The sequence below is a fragment of the Oryx dammah genome, unplaced genomic scaffold, assembly GCF_014754425.2.
Source record: "Oryx dammah isolate SB20612 unplaced genomic scaffold, SCBI_Odam_1.1 HiC_scaffold_5, whole genome shotgun sequence".
Classification (NCBI taxonomy): domain Eukaryota; kingdom Metazoa; phylum Chordata; class Mammalia; order Artiodactyla; family Bovidae; genus Oryx; species Oryx dammah.
This window is the reverse complement of record NW_024070189.1, coordinates 99,295,430-99,316,917: the sequence shown is the minus strand read 5'-3', so window position 1 is coordinate 99,316,917 and position 21,488 is coordinate 99,295,430. Positions and strand designations below refer to the sequence as shown.

The 21,488-nt window shown below is 38.7% G+C and overlaps 1 pseudogene; it reads right to left on the bottom strand.

Annotated features, from left to right (window-relative positions):
• Window positions 1–9,942: 9,942 nt before the first annotated feature.
• On the bottom strand, window positions 9,943–20,879 carry LOC120864641 (annotated as a pseudogene).
• Window positions 20,880–21,488: the final 609 nt, after the last annotated feature.

Here is a 21,488-nt window from a genome sequence, read left to right as displayed (position 1 = left end):
GTAGTGGAAGTGACTACAAGTAAAGGGAAAAAAAGTGACTAATTTTCATGCAAGTGGACATTACTCACGTTGTTGAAATGCTACCTTATGCATTTTGCAATTAGGAAATTAATGTCAATATTTTGTTCATGCAATGAGTACAGTGTTTTGGTAATCAAAAGCTCCTGAAATCCAGTCATGGAGAATCAATGTAGCAAATAAAAATATAGTATTTCATATGGTGACACATGAATAAAATGAAAGCAAGTGTAAAGAAAAGAGTAAAGAAGGGATGCTATTTTTATGGGTGTTCAGGTAAGACCACAAATAAGGCGACATTTGAACAGAGGCCTCATGGAAGAGAGAATAGGAGCCATGAACTTATCAGGAGAAGTGTGTACCTGGCAGGGAGAACAGCCAGTGCAAAGGCCCTGGGGAAGGAGCTTGTTTAAGACGTTCTAGTTGAAAAAAGGAAACCGGTGTGGTGAGGGAAATGAGTAGGAGGGAGAGTGAGGAGAGATGGTGTCAGAGGATGTTGAGGAGCAAGGTGGTTTCCTTGCTGCTGCTGAGACTGTGAGTTACAAGGAGTCCCTCCTCCATATTATATTTCTCTAGCACTTTATGAAATTGCTGCAAAGGTGGCCTGTATTTTTTTTTGGGGGGGGAGGGGAGCTCTGTTGAGTCTTCATTGTAGTGTGCAGGCTTCTGTAGTTGTAGGTTCTCTAGTTGTGGTGAATTGGTTTCTTTGCCCCGTGGCATGTGGGATTTTAGTTCCCAGACCAGAGATTGAACCTGCATCCCCTGCATTGGAAGGTAGATTCTTAACCCCTGAAACACCAGGGAAGTCCTAGCCTATATGTTTAATTGAATCTCTTCTTTAGTACCTTTTGCTGATTGAGTTCTGGCCTCTGTGTATGAGAATCACTTTTCACCCTTTACAACCACAAATGATTTAGAGTTAGATACAACTCAAGTTGATCAGATAAGATTATGTACAAATAGTATTCAGAAATTCCAGTTTGTAATTTCCCTAGGTATCAATGAAACTTGGTGTTTAATTTTGGTATGACCATTTTATGCCAATTAAAGACATATAAATTTTTTTCAGTGTTCAACTATATTATATATCAGTACTGTATCTTTAAATCTGGATGTATATATATATGGGGCTGCCCTGATAGCTCAGTTGGTAAAGAATCCGCTTGCAATGTGGGAGATCTGGGTTTGATTCCTGGGTTGGGAAGATCTCCTGGAGAACAGAAAGGCTACCCACTATTCTGGCCTGGAGAATTCCATGGACTGTATAGAGTTGGACATGACTGAGCATATATATATATGCCTGCAAGGAGATCAAACCAGTCAATCCTAAAGGAAATCAACCATGAATATTCATTGGAAGGACTGATACTGAAGCTGATGCTTCAACAATTTGGCCACTTGATGCGAAGAGCTGACTCATTGGGAAAGACCCTGATGCTGGGAAAGACTGAAAGAAAAGGAGATGGGGGTAGCAAAGAATAATGTGGTTATATCACATCACCGATTCAATGGACATGGATTTGAGCAAACTCCAAGAGATAGTGAAGGACAGGGGAGCCTGGTGTGCTGCAGTCCATGGGGTCACAAGGTTTCACACACGACTTAGCGACTGAACAATAGCAACAACAATATATATTTCTGCACATGAGAGAAAGAGAGAGAGAAATAGAAAATGGACACGAAAGAGAATACAGATCTAATAAACTCAAATGGTCCCTGAGAGACTGTGGTAAGAAAATTTCTTTGGTTCTTATAACATTTCACATGCTATTATATTCCCTTGATGCCCAGCAAAAATTATTAAAAAGAGAAAATAAATTTATCCAGAGTAGCAATAACTTGTGGTCTAAAATACTTATGGGTTGTATGACCCAACAGAAAAATGAGTAAAGGGAACAAAATAGCACTTCACAAAAGGATGCTTACAAAGCACAATGGATAGGAATTGAACATTGGCCATTTTTAATATCCCTGGGTAGCAGGGAAATTAAACTTGTTTTTCTTGTTCTTATTTCATTTTCCTGTTCTTATTTCATTTTCATTAGACCAAGTGTTTTTATATGAAAGCAGAGGAGCAAGCCTGTTTCTTCCCTTTTCTGTGTGACATTTTGTTTCTTGTTGTTATTCTTGGATTTTAATCTTTTTTTTTTTTTTTTTAATGAGTCCTAAGGGCGCACTCTAGCCCTGGTTCTGATCTTTGCCCAAAAGATCAAAGGTCCATACATAGAAAACCTGGATACACCGTGACAGCTTCCACCTTTTCACCAACATTCTTCATGTTAGTCATCTGGGGACATTGTATTATACACTTATTTCCTTCGTTGCACTCTGTCTTCCCAATTATAATGCTTGATCCATACATGTGGGGACTTTAGCTGTTTTGTTCATCTTTGTATTTTAACTGAGTATGTAAATTTATGTGCACTTGTATAAAAATGAATTTCGTTAAATGATGTTAGGAAATAAAAAGAATAACAGAGAATGAAACCAAGTTAAATAGCATGGTTTCAAAACTGTGGTAAACAGAATTGAATGGAGCACTGAAAACTAATTGAAGAAGAAATGTAATAGCAAAAGTTATGTTATCAACATGGATTAATAAAATTGGCAATGATTGAAATGTAAAATAGTGTGATATATAATGTTCCTAGAGTTATCTGGCATGTAGCATATGCTCAGTTACTATTTGTTGAATAAATCAAGACTTGGGTCTCCTTATATATAGGCATTTAATATATGTCAAGGTTGCATTTCAATTTATTTGGAAAGACTGAAATGTTGCTAAAGCTGGCATAAATATCTATCTTGTAAAAAATGGTTTCTCGCCTACCTCAAACATTTTACAAATATTAGAGAGATTACATCCTCAGTGTAAGAATAGCCAGCACATTTTAGATGAACACTTTGACATGTAAATATATAATATCAATGAGGGGGCGGAGAATCACCTTAAATAATGCAAAAGACTCAGAAACAAGACAATAGACCTATATAACTAAATAAAATTAAAAAAAATTTAAGGCCAAATATATGCCTCACAAATCAACTGAAAAACAATCTTTTTAAAGAATTATTTGAAAGGCTTGTATCTGTAGAAAAATGGGCATATAATATGTGTTGTTGTTCAGTTGCTAATACATGTATATAATAATAATTATTATTGTTTTTGTTGTTTAGTCACTAAGTCATGTCTGATTCTTTTGTGACCCCATGGACTGTAGCCCACCAAGCTCCTCTGTCCATGGGATTTTTCAGGCAAGCATACTGGAGTGGGTTGCCACTTCCTTCTTCAGTGAATTTATCTTCCTGACCCAGGGATGGAAGCACGTCTCCTGCACTGCCAGGCAAATTCTAACTTACCACTGAGCCACCGCAAAGCCCACACATGATCATAATAGGCGAATCAAAAAGGCGACCAAGTATGTAAATCTTTGCTCTGGCTCAGTATGTAGTTTAAGAAAGCAACGAGACATCTCTTTCCTACCATGGTCCTGGGAAAAATCTTGAAGACTGGTCACATCTGGGCTGAGAACTTCTGACTAGTAGCAAAGGAGACTCTGATTTCTTTCTGGCAGAAATGTGAAGTGTTATAATGTTTTAGGGAAAAACCTGAAGACAGATGTAAACATCCAAAATACAGATATTCTGCATGATACATGATACAGGATGCTCGGGGCTGGTGCACTGGGATGACCCAGAGGGATGGTATTGGTAGGGAAGTGGGAGGGGGGTTCAGATGGGGAACAAGTGTACACTGTGGCAGATTCATGTTGATGTATGGCAAAACCAATACAGTATTGTAAAGTAGCCTCCAATTAAAATAAATAAATTTATATTAAAAAATACAGATATTCTTTAATTAAGGGTTCTCCAGTGTTGGTACCATTGACATTCTGAGCCAGATCACTGTTTGTGGTGGCATCTGTCCTATGCATTATAGGATATTTAAAGCATCCCTAACTCTATAGAGCCTTCCATGTGTGACAGACAAAAATCCCTGAGGTATGAAACCATCCATGGTTAGAGTCAGAGTTTGAATTTCACTATCTTAACATATTGTGTAGCTTTGGTATAATAGCAACTTAATGATAAAGGATATGAAAGTGAAAGTGAAAGTCACTCAGTTGTGTCTGACTCTTTGCAACCCCATGGACTATACTGTCCAAGGAATTCTCCAGGCCAGAATACTGGAGTGGGTAGCCTATCCCTTCTCCAGTGGATCTTTCTGACCCAGAAATTGAACTAGGGTCTCTTGTATTGCAGGCAGATTCTTGACCAGCTGAGCTACCAGGGAAGCTCAAAGGACCCAGAAATTGAACCAGGGTCTCCTGTATTGCAGGCAGATTCTTGACCAGCTGAGCTACCAGGGAAGCTCAAAGGATATGAAAGTTAGTAGTATAGGCACACCATGACCTGTTGTATAGCCATAAAAGTAATGAATTCATTATTATACTTGTGATTTGAGGCAGGTCTGTGAGAAATTATTGAGTAAGAAGGAAAACTGAAAAAAAAAAGAAGGCAAAGGGGATAAAAGGTAGGAACAATGACTGCACTGGTGGTGCAGTGGTAAAGAATCCACCTGCCAACACAGGAAACATGGGCTCAATCTCTGGTCTGGGAAGATCCCCTGGAGGAGGAAATGGCAACTCACTCAAGTATTCTTGCTTGGAAAATCCCATGGACAGAACAGCCTCGTGGGCTATAGCCCAAGGGGTTGCAGACAGTCAGACGTGATTTAAGAATAAAACAACATCTTAACGACTAGTAAACATCTCCAGTTCTTTGAAAGATTGCACTCAAAGATAGGAATCCTATTCTGATCCTATTATAGAAAAGCAAACGGCTCACACACATCATTTAAGATAGAGAAAGTGAGTGGCTGACAAATCCACACACATATTCACCCTCAGAGATAATGAAACAATGGCAAGGTAAGCTTATTAGCACTTCCCTGGCAGCTCAGTGGCAAAGAAGCCACCTCCCAATGCAGGAGACACTGGTTCAGTCCCTGGTCTAGAAGACCCCCTGGGGGAGGAAATGGCAACCCATTCTAGTATTCTTATCTGGGAAATCCCATGGACAGAGAAGCCTGTAGGCTACAGTCCACGGGGCACAAAGAGTTGGACCTAAGGTAGCGACTAAACAACAACAAGCTCATCAGCACACCTCTCTTTACATTTGAATTTTTTTTTTTCACAGAAGATACTGTGGAGTGTATATATCTGGCAAATACTGTTGCGAGGATGTATTCACGAGCATTCTTTGGTGTGCATATCTGCTTATTTATTTTTGGCGGTGCTAAGTCTTTGTTGCTATGTGGTTTTTCTCTAGCTGTGGTGCACGAGCTTCTCATTACAGTGGGCTCTCTTATTGCAGAACATGGACTCTAGGGTGTGAGGACCTCCGTAGTTGCGGTTCCCAGGCTCTAGAGCACAGGCTCAGTGGTTGTGGTGCACAGGCTCAGTGGTTGTGGTGCACAGGCTTAGTTTCTCCAAGGCATGCGGGATCTTCCTGACCAGGGATCAAACCCGTGTCTCCTGCACTCCCAGGGAAGCCCAGTGTGTCTTTCTAATGAATACTGAAGCATGGTCAAATATGCATCATCAAAAAAATTAGAAGGAAATGACCTAATTATATTTTATATCCTTACATCACTAATATACTAATTATCTACTCAAACTATTAATAAGATACTTGGACATAAGTTCTACTTTTACTGGAAGCACTTTATGCCTCATGTGTGTTTACTTGCTCAGCCGTGTCCAACCCTTTGCAACCCCATGGACTGTAACTCTCCAGTTCATGGAATTTCCCAGGCAAGAATACTGGAGTGGGTTTCCATACCCTCCTCCAGGGGATCTTCCTGATCCAGGAATTGAACTTGCATCTCCTGTGGCTCCTGTATTGGCGGTTAAATTCTTTACCATTGCGCCATCTGGGAAGCCCCTTATGCCTCTCATCCCTCTCCTAATTGGGCTTCATTTTTATCATTTACTTGGTATCACTGAACATTGCTTTACTGAGTTCAATGTTCAGTTCTCTTTTTAGCATTATAAAAATACATTGATATATTTTAATCATGCAAGCAGTTAACCACAGTGTTCTCTGGGCTCTAACCTAGGCTGAGTTGGTTCTCTGGTGGACTCAAGTAAACATTCTTGGATTCCTTGTCTCTAACCTTCTTCTGCAGTGTCTTCCAGACTCTTGAACTCACCTACACGGAAATTCTGAGAGAAAGGTCTCTGTGTGGAAGTCTGATTCTCTTCCTGGATGGCTGATGATGGAGACTGAAGCTCTGTCCCCACACAAGGTAGCACAAAGAGGTCAAGCATTGGTCCTTTGCTCAAATTTAGGACTTCAAAAGCAACAACTAGGTCTTGTCCATTCCCAGGTTGTACAAGCTCAGGGATGAAGGAGAGGTGGTTATTTATGGCTCTCTCTGTCTGCTCATTAGGTACATTTCCCTCTTGTTACAGTGACCTGTAAGCACCTGAATTCCCTGGGGGACTTCTTCTGGATAGAAAGTATTCTTTTTTTTCCTTGTAATTCTCTGTTTCCAGGATACCAGTGATAAGCCAGGTGAATTGTTATTAATCCTTTTCCATCATCTCTCTTCCTTTCCAGAAGACTAAACTCCTAGCACCTCATCTTATCTCTGAATTTAAAATTTTTTCCAACTAGTTAGACTGAGGCAACTGTTTCGAATATATCCCTTGGGTCAATAAAACATTGACTTCTGATGGCTACACAGCCCATGGAACCCTGTGAAACCTGTTATTCTCCACGTATAAGAGGGACATTATTCCATTAATGAAAAGCATTGGTCAATGCACTCTTTGGCTTCCTGATGCTCGCTAAAACTATTAGGATTTCATACTTGGGGCATTTCACTAGTGGCTCAGTTGGTAAAAAATCTGCCTGCAATGTAGGAGATCACCCACAATGCAGGAGACAGGGATTCAATCCCTGGAATCAGGAAGATTCCCATGATCACTTCATGGGTTGCAAAGAGTCAGACATGACTGAGCACGCATATGCATACGCGTAACAAAGTAGTGAAATTAGTATATTTCTTCCCAAGGGGTATAGAAATGGAACCAGGCAGCATACACTTAATTTTTAAATGACTTTTAAGTGAGTAAAGTTTGTTCTGTGTAACTCTGCTTTAATAACATTTATTACAATTTAAAAATTGTAGTGTGTATGTTAAGGTAAGACCTGGGGCACAGGTAGCTGAGTCAGATTTCATGATGGTGGGAGATATCTCCTCCGCATGAGATAAAGAAAAGTTTCTTAAGTGGACATTAATGTAGTGGAATTAAATTAAGGCAATTAATAATTATTAAACTCATATTCTCCACAAGCTATTTAGCCTCAGCTCAGCTAAGTTGTGCCTGACTCTTTGTGACCCCATGGACTGTAGCCCAGCAGGCTTCTCTGTCCATGGGATTTCCCAGGCAAGAGTTCTGGAGTGGGTTGCCATTTCCTACTCCATGGGATCTGTTACCAAAGTCTTGGCTCCCTGCCCACCGATGCCAAGTAGACATATGGAGACAGTTTGGAGGAAATAGAAAAAAGTAGTTTTATTATTTTTGCCAGGTGAAAGGGAAACCCAGCAGGCCTGTGCCTCAAGAATTGTGCCCTCCTCTCTAGACAATAGGGAGAGGTTTTATATCCTTATGGAGGTCTTGCATATTTTTCTCTTAAAGTTTCAAAATGGCTACAGCTGACATCAGACAACTGAGCAATCAAGTGTGGTGTCCCTGAAGTTATTGGTTCAATGACCTTCTTTCTGAAATGCAGAATGCTACAGGAGAGTGTAGGGGAGAAGAATGCTAGGTACAGAGTATAATCTACATGGAGTCAGAGTAATTCATTTTTTTGAAACTTTGTGAAGGACAAGTCTAGCTACAAGTGTTTTTTAGTCATAACAGCTAAAGAATAACCAAGATTTTTTAATTCTTACAGGCCCGTTTAGCTGGTAAGTGCCAATGACTGTCCACTCATTTCTATTTTTGTTGCAACAGATTTCTCCCACACAAGGATCGAACCAATGTCGCCTGCATTGGGAAGTGAATTCTTTACCACTGGGCCACCCGGGAAGCCCATATCAAAAGAGTAAAATGTCATAAATTGGTTTAAGTCAGAAGAACAGTACAATCATACACAACATTGTGAATGAGCCTTAGAAACACAAGGTAGATTTTCAAGTCTGACTATAGGCTCATGAATAGCCAACTTCCCATTGGACCACCTCATTTGATAATAGAGATATTATATTAAGCAATTTTATTTTAGGAAATTTGTATGCAACAATAGCTAACTGATTTAATAATTTAATCAGACAGAACTGAGGGCAGTTGTAATAATCTGATTCTACTTGCTCTGGGCATTTGTTTTGATATTTGAAGGTAACATTCATGATTACTTTGTTATTCAAGTTTAGTTCATGTAAGGGTGTGAAATTATGCCTCCAGTGAGGATCCTTTCAGGTTACATGGAGAGGTTGGAAAGACAGTTATGTTTGTACAACACCTGTGACCCTGAATCTTATAGCTGAGCAGAATCTGAGCTTTCAAGTGAGTCATCCTTTGATAATGAGCATAACCTATAGTGGATGATGTTGAAATTGTTCATCCTCTACCCTTCTAGAGATTGTGACAAAAGTTTGAATAATGGGAGCTATTTCATTTAGGGAAATGGAAGGAATCATATTTTCAGAAAGCACTGGAAATTTTCAAACAAAACATGAAAATAATTTAATAAAAAGCCAAAACATGCCACCAGTCCTACAGCTCAGTAAGTACACCTTACAAATTGACACTGTTTTCAGCTTGCAAAATTGTTTTACAATGTCATGTTAGTTTCTGCTGTACAACAAAGTGAATCAGCTATCTGTATCCATACATCCCCTCCCTCTCGGACCTCTGTCCCCCATATGCCATGACAAATGGACACTTTTATATCATATTTCAATGAGTAGGTGAATTGTATGACAAAGACATATTTTCCAAGGTTACGAATATATCATTTAATATTTTGTTTCATCATACTTAAGTTAGGTTTGCTCTAGCACCATATTATATCCATAGTCATTTTCATTGTCATTTTCTTCTTTTGATTCTCCTTGAAAACACATATTTTATTATCAGTTTTTGCTAGTGACTATGGTAGATACAAAGTAAAGAGTCTGCCTGCAACACAGGAGACCCGAGTTCAATCCCTGGGTTGGGAAGATCCTCTGGAGAAGGGAATGGCCACTCACTACAGTATTCTTGACTGGAGAATCCATGGACAGAGGAGCCTGGCAGGCCACCTTCTGTGGGGTCGCAAAGAGTTGGACCCAACTAGTGACTAACACTACTACTATGGTGGATATAGGAGACACAAGTTACACAGCAGAACAGGACCTGAACGAGTAGAAAATACCCATGATCTGTGATAACAAATAGCATTTTAAAGTTTGGATTATAAGAAGAGCATAAGGTAGTGATATACAAAGGAATGATGTTTGTGACAAACAGTGGTCACAAGTTTTTCTCTGTCATAAACTTATAAACAGCTGTGGTTGCCAAGAGGAGTTTTCCCTCCATAGCAGTGGTATGGATCTTAACTATTCTTTTAGTCAAACAAACAAACAAAATCCTCAGCATGATACATTTCACTTGAGAAAAATTATTCTTAAGAGACCCCTTGAGATAAATGGGAGTCTTCAAATATTTCACATCCAAGGTTGGGAAAGTATAAAAATGAAAAAGGGAAAAACTCTTGGATACTAGCACTATCACCAAACTTAAAAGTGAGCTATGTAAATTGTATAAAGAAGTTGAAATAGAAACTCCAAGGAAAATAGAAGAGGCATATTCCACTCCCACAGTTGGACCAAATACCAGTAATATTTGGCTCAGGATTTGAGCTCTGCTATCATGGGCACTTCTTAAGCCCTAGGATGATAAACTCTTTTATATATTTCTTTCCAAAGAGTATTTTCAGAGCCCTCTTTAAGTCTTTATTTCTCAAGCTGTAGATGAAGGGGTTCAGCAAGGAGGTGACCACAGTGTACATCACTGAGGCTGTTGCACTTGAGTGTGAGCTGTGGGTAATAGCAGAGCTAAGATATACGCCTATGCCTGTACAATAAAATAAGGAGACTAGTGAGAGGTGAGATGCACAGGTGGAAAATGCTTTATACTTCCCCCAAGTTGATGAGATTCCACGTATGGAGGAAACTATCTTAGAGTAGGAGTAAAGGATACACATGAGGGAACCACCAGCCAGCAACAGAGGTATAAAATACATTACTGCTTTTATCAAGAAAGATGACAGACCTGGCAAGTTGGATCATCTGACTGAGCTTGCAGAAAAAGTGAGGGATTTCCAAGACTGTACAGAAAGACAGTTGCAATACCATTATGCTTTCCAGCAAGGCATGCAGGAGACTGATGATCCAAGACAATAGCACCAGCAGGGCACAGAGCCAGGGGTTCATGATGATGATGTAGTTCAGGGGGTGACAAATAGCCGCAAAGGGGTCATAGGCCATCATGGTCAAGAGAAAGATGTCCAATCTTACAAAAAGTGTGAAAAAATACATCTGGGTGATGTAGCCTTCATAGGTGATACCTTTGCTCTGGATCTGGATGTTCCACAGCAACTTTGGGATGGTGGTGCAGGTGAAACAGACGTCTACAAAGGACAGGTTGGAGAGGAAGAAGTACATGGGGGTGTGGAGGTGGGAGTCTGAGCTGACAGCCAGGATGATGAGCAGGTTTCCAAACACAGTGATCAGGTACACGGAGAAGAAAAGTCTGAACATCAGAGGCTACAATTCTGGATCCTCTGAAAATCCCATGAGAAGAAATTCTGAAACTCCTGTTATGTTCCTCGGTTACATGTGTTACAGTATTGTTAAGTAAAATAAAAAAAAATAAAAATTTTGAAATCATAAGGAAAACATAAAAAAAAAAATAACAAGGAGAGTGAAACCAGGTTAAGTAATATGGTTTTAAAACAAGTGCTGTAAATTGCATGGAGCATTGAAAATGAATTGAACAAGCATTGAAATAGTAATAAATTATAATATCACTGTGAATCAATTAATTTGCCAGTAATCTAGATATAAAATAGTACACTATATAATGTTCCTAGAATGTTCTAGCACATAGCATGAGCAGTTATTATTCAGAATTGGGACTTAGGTCTTATTATACATGAACATTTAATATATGGCAAGGGTGTATTTCAATTTATTCAGAAAGATTGAATTGTTGATAAAAGCAGGCATAAACATCTGTATTGCAAAAAGTAAAGTTTCTTTCTTCCCTCCAACGTTTTTAAAAAAATTAGTGATGACCACCTCAGTGTGAGAGTAATGAACACATTGAAGATGAACATCTTTAAATCTACATATAAAAGCTATGGGTTGGACTTCCCTGGTGATCCAGTGGATAAGAATCCGCCTGCCAAGTCAGGGGACAAGGGTTCAGTCCTTGGTCTGGGAAGATTCCATATGCCACTGGGCGACTAGGCCCGTGTGCCACAACTACTGAAGCCTGTGCACCACAGAGGCCCACAAGGAAAGCCACAGCAGTGAGAAGACTGCGCCCGGCAACTTGAGAGCAGCCCCTGCTGGCCACAGCTGGACAAAGCCCATACGCAGCAGTGAAGACCCAGCGCAGCCAAAAATAAATAAACAAATAGATAAAATTAACAAAACCCTGTGAGTTGGAAAAAACATCTTAAATAAGACAGAAAGGTGGATAGTAAGACAGGCATATACAACAAAATAAAAATTTAAAATTTTAGGTCTCCTGAGTACCCAAACTCAACTGAAAAATAATTCACTTGTAAAAATGATTTGAAAGGCTGACAACTGTAGGAAAGTTGGCATATAATATTGGGTGCATAACAACAAATTATCAAAATGGTGACAAAATGTATAAATCTTTGTTTTAACTTGGTACATAGTTAAAAAACAAGACATCTTTTTCATAGCATACCACTAGGAAAAAACTTAAAGATTTGTTACATTTCGGGATGAGAACTTTTGAACTAGTACTCTCTGAATTTTCTGGCAGATGTGAAGTGTTATAACATTTTAGGAAAATACTTGTAGACACCCATACATATTCAAATCACAGTTTTGGTGGCTCAGCAGTTAAGAATCCATCTGCCAGTGCAGGAGATGTGGTTCGATCCCTGGGTCAGGAAGATCCTCTGGAGAAGGAAATGGCCACCCACTCCAGTACTCTTTCCTGGGAAATACATGAACCGAGGAGCCTGGTGGGCTACAGTTCATGGAGTCACAAAAAAGTCGGATACAACTGAGTGACTAAATGAAAACAGCAACAGTCTTTAACTCAGGGTTCTCCAGTGTTGGCATGATTGACATTCTGATCCAGATCATTGTGGTGGAGTGTGTCCTATGAATCGTAGGATGTTTAGAGCCCCCCTGAGCTTTACTGAGCCCCTACGTCTGACCGCCATAAAAATCTCTGGACATTGCTAGATGAACCCGGGGGGGACAAAGTCATCCACAGGTTTGAGCTTCACTATTGTAAAAAATTTGTAGCCTTGATATAATAGCAATTTAATGAAAAAGAATATAGGAAACCAACATGGACCTACTGTGTAGGATATGGAACTCTGCTTAATGTGGAAGCCTGGATAAGAGGGAGTTTGGGGAGAATGGATACATGTAGGTGTTTGAATGAGTACCACCTGAAACTATTACACCCTTGTTAATTGGCTATCCTCCAATACAAAATAACAAGTTTAATAAAAAAAAAGAATATGAGTGACCATTAAAGTTATAACATTATGAAATGTTATATAGCCATAAAAATACTGAATCATCCTCATCCTGGTGACTGGAAGCAGGGTTTTGAGTAAGGTGGAGTTTTGAGTAAGAAGGAAAATGGGACAGAAGTTAGGAAAAATGATGAAGTCAAACAAACAGCATTTACAATATGTATAGAATTCCATTGTTGCATTTGTATAAAAGTATGTGTATGTATGTGTGCATAATATAGAAAGAATAAACTAAAATAAAATAAACTAAGAACTAATGGGGAAAATGTCAGTGAGAATGAAATTAGGTTAAGTAGATTAGTTTCAAAACAATTTATGTAACAAAATGGAATCAAAATCTACAAGTAAATTATATAAGCAGATGAAATAGTAATAATTTAACTAAATCAATGAGTCATAATTTAAAATCAAATTGCTAACAACTTGGAAATAAAAGAAAAAGCAGAGATGCTTTTTACAGCCATTTACATTCTCTATTTTTTGAATAAAAAACGATTTATTGTTTTAAATAAATCTTTTTTGAAAGATTTCAATCAAAGACAGGAGCAAAAGTTCCCTGATCCTACCATATGAAAGCAAAGGGCTTACTCCTTGAAATTTGATAAGATTTGAAACATTTAAATTTGATAAATTTGATGATCTTAAATCTTCTCAGCATATACACACAAACAGACAATCAGAAACTTGTAGAGGTGATGGACACAACAATTAGCTTGATTTGATGATCTTTACAAAATCCATTCATATCAATATATAAAAATATTGTATATACCTCAAATATGTACAATATTTCTTTGTCAAAGTTATCTCAAAACAAGTGTTTGAAGAAAGAACTGAGACAACTTAACAAAAAGACAAATAACCCAACTTAAAGCAAAGGACTCACATAGGTGATTTGAAATAGAGAATGTAAATGACTGATGAACCCACATATGTATTTGGAGTCATGGAAATAATTGCAAAGTAAGATCATTAGTGTACCCTTTTTTAGCTCTTTTTTTTTTTTAACATATGACACAGAAGACACTGTGAAATATAGGCCTCTTAGACTGTGAAGAATGTGTTTTATTGTTGCAAAGTTGAGCTTGTAGGCATTCTTTGGTGTGGATTTTTCTCATCAATATGGAAACTTGGTTAAATATGCCCTATGATAAAAATTAGGAAGAAACGTCTTTAATTCATTTTATGTCCCACCATAGCTAATACCCTATTTCTCTACTCCAGTTAATTAATAAGATACTTGCACATGTTATATATTTACTGGAAATGCTTTATTTCTCTCATCTCTCTTCTACATGAGTTTCCATCTCTGTCATTTAATTGGCGTCACCGAATGTTGCTTGACTGAATTCAACGTTCGTGTCTCTTTACAGCATTATCAAAACACACTGATATTTTAAGCAAGCAAGCAAACAACTATTGTGGTTTCTGGGCTCTTGGCTAGGCTGAGTTGGTTCTCAGGTGACCTCCAGTAAAGATTCTTGGATTTCATTCTCTCTGACCTTTCCCTATGGGGTCTTTTGGGCTCTTGGACTCACCTGCATGGGAACTCTGAGAGGAAGGTCTCCATATGGAAGTCTGATTCTCTTCCTGATGGTTGATGATGGAGACTGAATCTCTGTCCCCAGACAAGGCAGCAGGAAGGGGTCAGTCATTGGTCCTTTAGCCAGACTTAGGACTCCAAAAGCAAAAACCGTGTCTCAATCATGCCCAAGTTGTACAAGTTCAGGGATGAAGCAGAGGAGGTATTTACAGCTCTCTATGTCTTCTCATTAGGTACATTCCCTCTTGTTATAATGACCTATAAGCAGAAGAATCCCTATGGCACTTGGTCTGTATAGAAAGGATCTTTTTTCTTCTGATGCTCTGTTTTCAGGGGACCAAGTGATAAGCCAGGAAAATTCGTTTTTTATTAACCCTTCTCCATTAACTCAGTTGCCTTCCAGAGGTCTATACCAACACTATTTTTAAGATTCTCCAACATGTGAAACTGAGGCAATTGTCTTGAATTGGTTCCTTGGATCTCCAAAGCATTGACGTGCGGTAGGGATATAGCCCATGATACCCTTAGAAAGTTATTATTCCCCTCTTTATAATAGGGACAGCTTTGTTCCTTGAATGTAAAACATTGGACAGTACACTACTTGGCTTCCTGACACTTTTGTTAAAATCTTCAGGAATTTCATATTAGTCACTCAGTCGTGTTCAACTCATCACAAACTCAGACTGTATCTTGCCAGGCTCCTCTGTCCCTGCAATTCTCCAGGCAAGAATACTGGAGGGTGTTGCCATTCCCTTCTCCAGGGGATCTTCACAACCCAGGGATCAAACCTGGGTCTCCCATATTGCAGGCAAATTCTTTACTGTCTGAGCCACCAGGGAAACCCACATATCTGAAGCTAAGTGCTATCAATTAGCCTATGGCGGATTTGTGTTGATGTATGGCAAAAGCAATACAATATTGTAAAGTAATTAGTCTCCAATTAAAATAAATAAATTTAAATAAAAAAAAGGCATGTAAGCCACGAGATAGATTTCATCAAGCAACCATAACCTACCTTAGAATCTTATAGGGATGATCTGGTTTAATGTTTAGAGATGTTCCTTCTGTGACGTAGCACTATTATAACTTGATCCTCCATTTCAGGATTGGGGCTCCGGGATATTCAGTGTTCTGGTGAAAATTACAAACCAGTTTTGGGACGAGGAGTACAGGTGGCCCCTAGAATGTGATTCAAGAAAGAAAATTTATTCTTCCCTAGAGCATCCAGATAGGTCTTAGTTTTAGCATCTTGAATTCAGTTGAGTAAGAGGAATATGGGCTTCTGATAGTTAGGACTTCAATTTTTAAAAGCACAGTGTAGTAATTTGTTACAGCAGAAATACAAGTGCAATACAGACATTTATCCAATAAAATATAGTTATTTTTAAGCTTCTCAATTTAGACATTTAATTTTCCCTCGATAAAGGAATTTGTGTGTAAAACCCACCTTAACAGGAGAAGAAAATTAGAGTCAAAAATACCTGCCTTATTCATTGGTGGATCGAATTCTATTTTCCATAAATATAAATGTGTTTCTGATTTTGAGGCCTTATGACAAGTTATTTCTATCAAAAGCAAGGTCACACAATCTACTTTAAATCTTTTTGTCTAAATTTCTACATTCCTTGAATTTCATGTTGATTCAAACATTCATTATTTTCATTTCTTTATTGTCCAACTTTTAATAAAATATTCTTTCAATAAAATAAATGGGATTATAAATGACTCTGCATGCATGTACTTATGTGTGTGTGAATGTGTTTGTTTGAGAGGAAAATATATACAAATAATGCTCATTTCACACATGTACCTCTTATACCTGAATGTTTCCTTTTAGCTATATAAATATTTTTACAGATTTCTTTTTTTACAGCATACTTCAGAAATCATGTTTATTATTATACATTATTATTATGTTCATATTATATATTATTATTCCTTGTTACCAACAGAAGTAAAGAAACAGAGACCAGTGAGATTACATTTATAACAACATATAGCAGTGCAAAATATAGTGTTGGATCATAGAAAAAGCAAGAGAGTTCCAGAAAAAAAATCTACTTCTGCTTTATTGACTATGCCAAAGTCCTTGACTGTGTGTATCACAACAAACTGTGGAAAATTCTTCAACGGATGGGACTACCAGACCACCTTACCTGCCTCCTGAGAAATCTATATGCAGGTCAAGAAGCAACAGTTAGAACTGGACATGGAACAACGCACTGGTTCCAAATTGGGTAAGGAGTACATCAGGCTGTATATTGTCACCCTGCTTATTTAACTTCTATGCAGAGTACATTATGAGAAATGCTGGGCTGGAAGAAACACAAGCTGGGGTCAAGATTACCAGAAGAAATATCAATAACCTCAGATATGCAGATGACACTACCCTTATGGCAGAAAGTGAAAGAGAACTAAAGAGCCTCTTGATGAAAGTGAAAAAAGAGAGTGAAAAAACTGGCTTAAAACTCAACATCTGAAAAACTAAGATCATGGCATCCAGTCCCAGCACTTCATGGCAAATAGATGGGGAAACAATGGAAACCGTGGCAGACTTTATTTTCTTGGGCTCCAAAATCACTGCAGACGGTGACTGTACCCATGAAATTAAAAGACGCTTGCTTCTTGGAGGAAAAGCTGTGACCACCCTAGACAACATATTGAAAAACAAAGACATTACTTTGCATCAAAGCTATGGTTTTTCTAGTAGTCAAGTATGTATGTGACAGTTGGATCATAAAGAAAGCTGAACGCTGAAGAATTGATGTTTTTGAACTGTGGTGTTGGGACTCTTGAGAGTCCCTTGGACTGCAAGGAGATCAAACCAGTCAGTCCTAAAGGAAATCAGTCCTGAATTCACTGGACGGACTGATGCTGAGGCTGAAATCCAATACTTTGGCCCCCTGATGTGAAGAACTGACTCATTGGAAAAGACCCTGATGCTGGAAAAGATTGAAGGCAGGAGGAGATGGGGACATACAGAGGATGAGATGGTTGGATAGCATCACCAACTTGATGGACATGAGTTTGAGCAAGCTCTGGGAATCAGTGATGGACAGGGAGGCCTGGTGTGCTTCAGTCCATGGGGTTGCAAAGAGTCAGACATGACTGTGATAGTTCAGATAGCAATGCAGTAAATGTTTTATTTCTTCTCAAGATGTATAGAAATAGAACCAGGCAGTGTATACTTTTAAGTTTTTAATGACTTTTAAATGGGTACAGCTTATTGCATGTAGCCATGCTTGAATATATTTATTAGTATTTATCAATTCCAGTGTGCATGCAGGCATAGGATCTGGAGCACAGGTAGCTGAGTCACAGCTCACAGGGGAAGGAAATGTCTCTCTAATTGGGAAAAAGAAAATTTTCATAAGTGGATATTAAAGTAATGGAATTAAATTAAGGCAATTCACATTTATTAAGCTCATTTCCCTGCAAGTATTTAGCCTACATGGTTAAAAAAGTCAAATGACAAAAATTAGTTGAAGATGGAAGAACAGTATAGCCACACATCATGGATGAGCCTTAGAAGCACAAGATAGAGATTCATGCCTGACTGCAGACTCATGAGAAGCTCTGCAGAGATCAGAATAACTCCTCACTGGACAACCTCATTTGATAATAAAGATGTTCTATTAAGCAGTTTTATTGTAGGAAAGTTTGTATCCAGTGGCAGCTAACTGGTGCAGTACACAGATTGGACTGAACTGAGGGCTGTTGCAAAAATCTGATTCTACTGGTTCCAGACATTTGTTCATGACTTCTCAGTTACTCAAGTTTATTTTGTATAACTGTATGAAAAAGTGACCCCATTGAGGTTCTTTTCAGGTCACATGGGGAGGTTGGTAGGACATAGATGTTTTCACAACACCTGTGACCTTGAATCACATACCTGAACAAGAATCTGAGGTTTGAAGTGAGTCATCCTTAAGTATGAGAGTGAGACATAATTCATGATATTGATATTGTTCATTCTCTGCCCCTTTAGTGTTTGTGGTAAAACTTTGAAGAGTGGGAGATATTTCATTTGGAAAAATTGGAAGGAGTGATATTTTCTGGAAGCACTGTAAAGTTTTGAAGAGAAAGATGAGAGTAACTAATAAAAACTCAAAATATGCCTCCAATCCTTCAACTCAATGAATACATCTTACAAATGGACACTGACAGTCCTTATTTCAATGAGAAGATGAACTGCCAGAATAGACTCGAATTGCATAGTAGTAAATGTATGATTCGATGTTTTGCTTCATTATACTTAAGGTTAACTCTGTCATAGAGAGCTTCTCTGGTAGCTCAGATGGTAAAGAATCTGCCTACAATGCAGGAGATCTGGGTTTGATTCCTGGGTCTGAAAGATCCCCTGAAGAAGGGGATGGCAATCCATTCCAGTATTCTTGCCTGGAGAATTCCATGGACAAAGGAGTCTGGTGTACTTTTTCATGCTTATCTTTCTGTGTAGATTGTACTTGAAGACATTTAATTTAACATCAGTTTTTGCCAGCAAGTATGGTAGACACAGTGGACACAGGTGGTACAGCAGAATAAGATTGTGAAGAATAGAAAAATATCATATAATCAGTGATAACAACCAGCATGGCAAAGTTTGGGTTATCATAAAAGCAATTAAGGTAGTGATAGGCAAAGAAATATCATTCACAAAAGTGAAAAATAGTGATCTCAGATTTTCCTCTGTTATAAACTCATAAATAGCTATGATTATCAAGAGTCATTTTTTAACCCGTGGTGGACTCATGTCAATGTATGGCAAAACCAATACAGAATTGTAAAGTAAAATAAAAAAATAAATAAAAAAATAAAATAAAATCATAGGAGTAGGGAAGATCCCCTGGAGTAGGAAATGGCAATCTGCTCCAGTGTTCTGCCTGGAAAATTCTATGGACAGAAGAGCCTGGTGGGCTACAGTCCATGGGATGCAGAGTTGGACATGACTGAGCAGCTGAGCACACACAGTACAATTCATGACTGTTTGTTTTTTAAGTCAAATGAAAGAAAAAAAATACACAAAATGATATATTGTATTTGACAAGAAATTATTCCTAGGAAATTCATGTAGTCCCTTGAGATAAATAGGAACTTTCAAATATTCCAAACCCAAGTTTGGTAACAAAATTGGGAGAGTATGAAAATGACAAAGGAAAAAACTTTCAGGTATCAGAGATATCATAAAACTAAGAGTGAGTTACGTAAATTGTATAGAGTCAAAACCAAAGCAGAGATTTGAATAAAAACAGAAGAGGCATGTTCTAATTCCATAGTCTGCTCAAAGACTAGCAGCATTGGGCTCAGGCTTTGAACTCTACTGTTGTGGGCATTTCTTAAGCCCTAGGACAATAGGCTCTGCAAGGAGATCCAACCAGTCCATTCTGAAGGAGATCAGCCCTGGGATTTCTTTGGAAGGAATGATGCCAAAGGTGAAGCTCCAGTACTTTGGCCACCTCATGCAAAGAGTTGACTCATTGGAAAAGACTCTGATGCTGGGAGGGATTGGGGGCAGGAGGAGAAGGGGATGACCAAGGATGAGATGGCTGGATGGCATCACCGACTCGATGGACGTGAGTCTGAGTGAACTCTGGGAGTTGGTGATGGACACGGAGGCCTGGTGTGCTGCGATTCATGGGGTCGCAAAGAGTCGGACACTGAGTGACTGAACTGAACTGATAGTTTCCTTCCCGAAGAGTATTTTCAGACTCCTCTTTAACTTGTTATTTCTCAGACTATAGATGAAAGGGTTCAGCATGGGTGTGACCACGGTGTACATCACTGAGGCTGTTGCACTCGAGTGTGAGCTGTGGGAAGCAGCAGAGCTAAGGTACACTCCTATGCCAGTACAATAAAATAAGGAGACCACGGAGAGGTGAGATGCACAGGTGGAAAATGCCTTATACTTCCCCTGAGCAGATGAGATTCTATGTATAGAGGAAACTATCTTAGAGTAAGTATAAAAGATACCAGCCAAAGGAGCACCTCCCAGTAGCACAGCTACAATATATATCACTACTTTATTGAGATACATGTCCGAACAGGCAAGCTGGATCATCTGATTAAGTTCACAGAAAAAGTGGGGGATTTCTAAAACTTGACAGAAAGACAATTGTAATACCATTAAGCTTTCTAACAAGGAATGTAGAGAACTCATGATCCAGGACACCAGCACCAGCAGTCCACAGAGCTGGGGGTTCATGATGACCGTGTAGTGCAGAGGATAGCAGATGGCCACAAAACGGTCATAGGCCATCACAGTCAGGAGGAAGATGTCCAATCCTATAAAGAGTGTGAAAAAATGCATCTGGATGATGCAGCCTTCATAAGTTATACCTTTGCTCTCTGTCTGTATATTCACCAGCATCTTTGGGATGGTGGTGGAAGTGAAGCAGATGTCTACAAAGGACAGGTTGGAGAGGAGGAAGTACATGGGGGTATGGAGGTGGGAGTCTGAGCTGACGGCCAGGATGATGAGCAGGTTTCCAGACACAGTGATCAGGTACATGGAGAGAAAAAGCCCAAAGATGAGGGGCTGCAATTCTGGTTCTTCTGAAAATCCCATAAGAAGAAATTGTGAAACTCCTGTTATGTTCCTTGGTTCCATTTTGTGGAAGTGACTATCAGGAAAGGAGACAATAGCATGACTGCATTTCTTGGAAATGGCCATTATCACACTGTTGAAATATAACTATTCTATATTTTGCCAACAAGAAATGAATTTCAATATTTTGTTCATGGCTTTGGTCCCCTTTCAAGAATCCCCTGTGTCATCTATAATTAGCAAACTTCTCTTACTCTCATTTCTAACTCTCAACAATAAAAAAAAAGCAAAAAAAAATAATCTTTATTTATTGTTTAAAGAGAAATTCTTTTATGCATTTGAAAAACACAAATTGAATTTCAACAATATTCCAGGTACTACCTATGCAGGGAGTGTAGGGGTGCTGAAAAACAAAAGCTCCTAAAATTCAATTATGGAGAAAAAGCATAAGCAAATAAAAATTATATAGCATGTCAGATAGTTACATATGTTATGAAGAAAAAGAAAGACTTCCCTTGGTCCAGTGGTTAAGAATATGCCTGCCAATGCAGGGGACATGGCTTTGATTTCTGG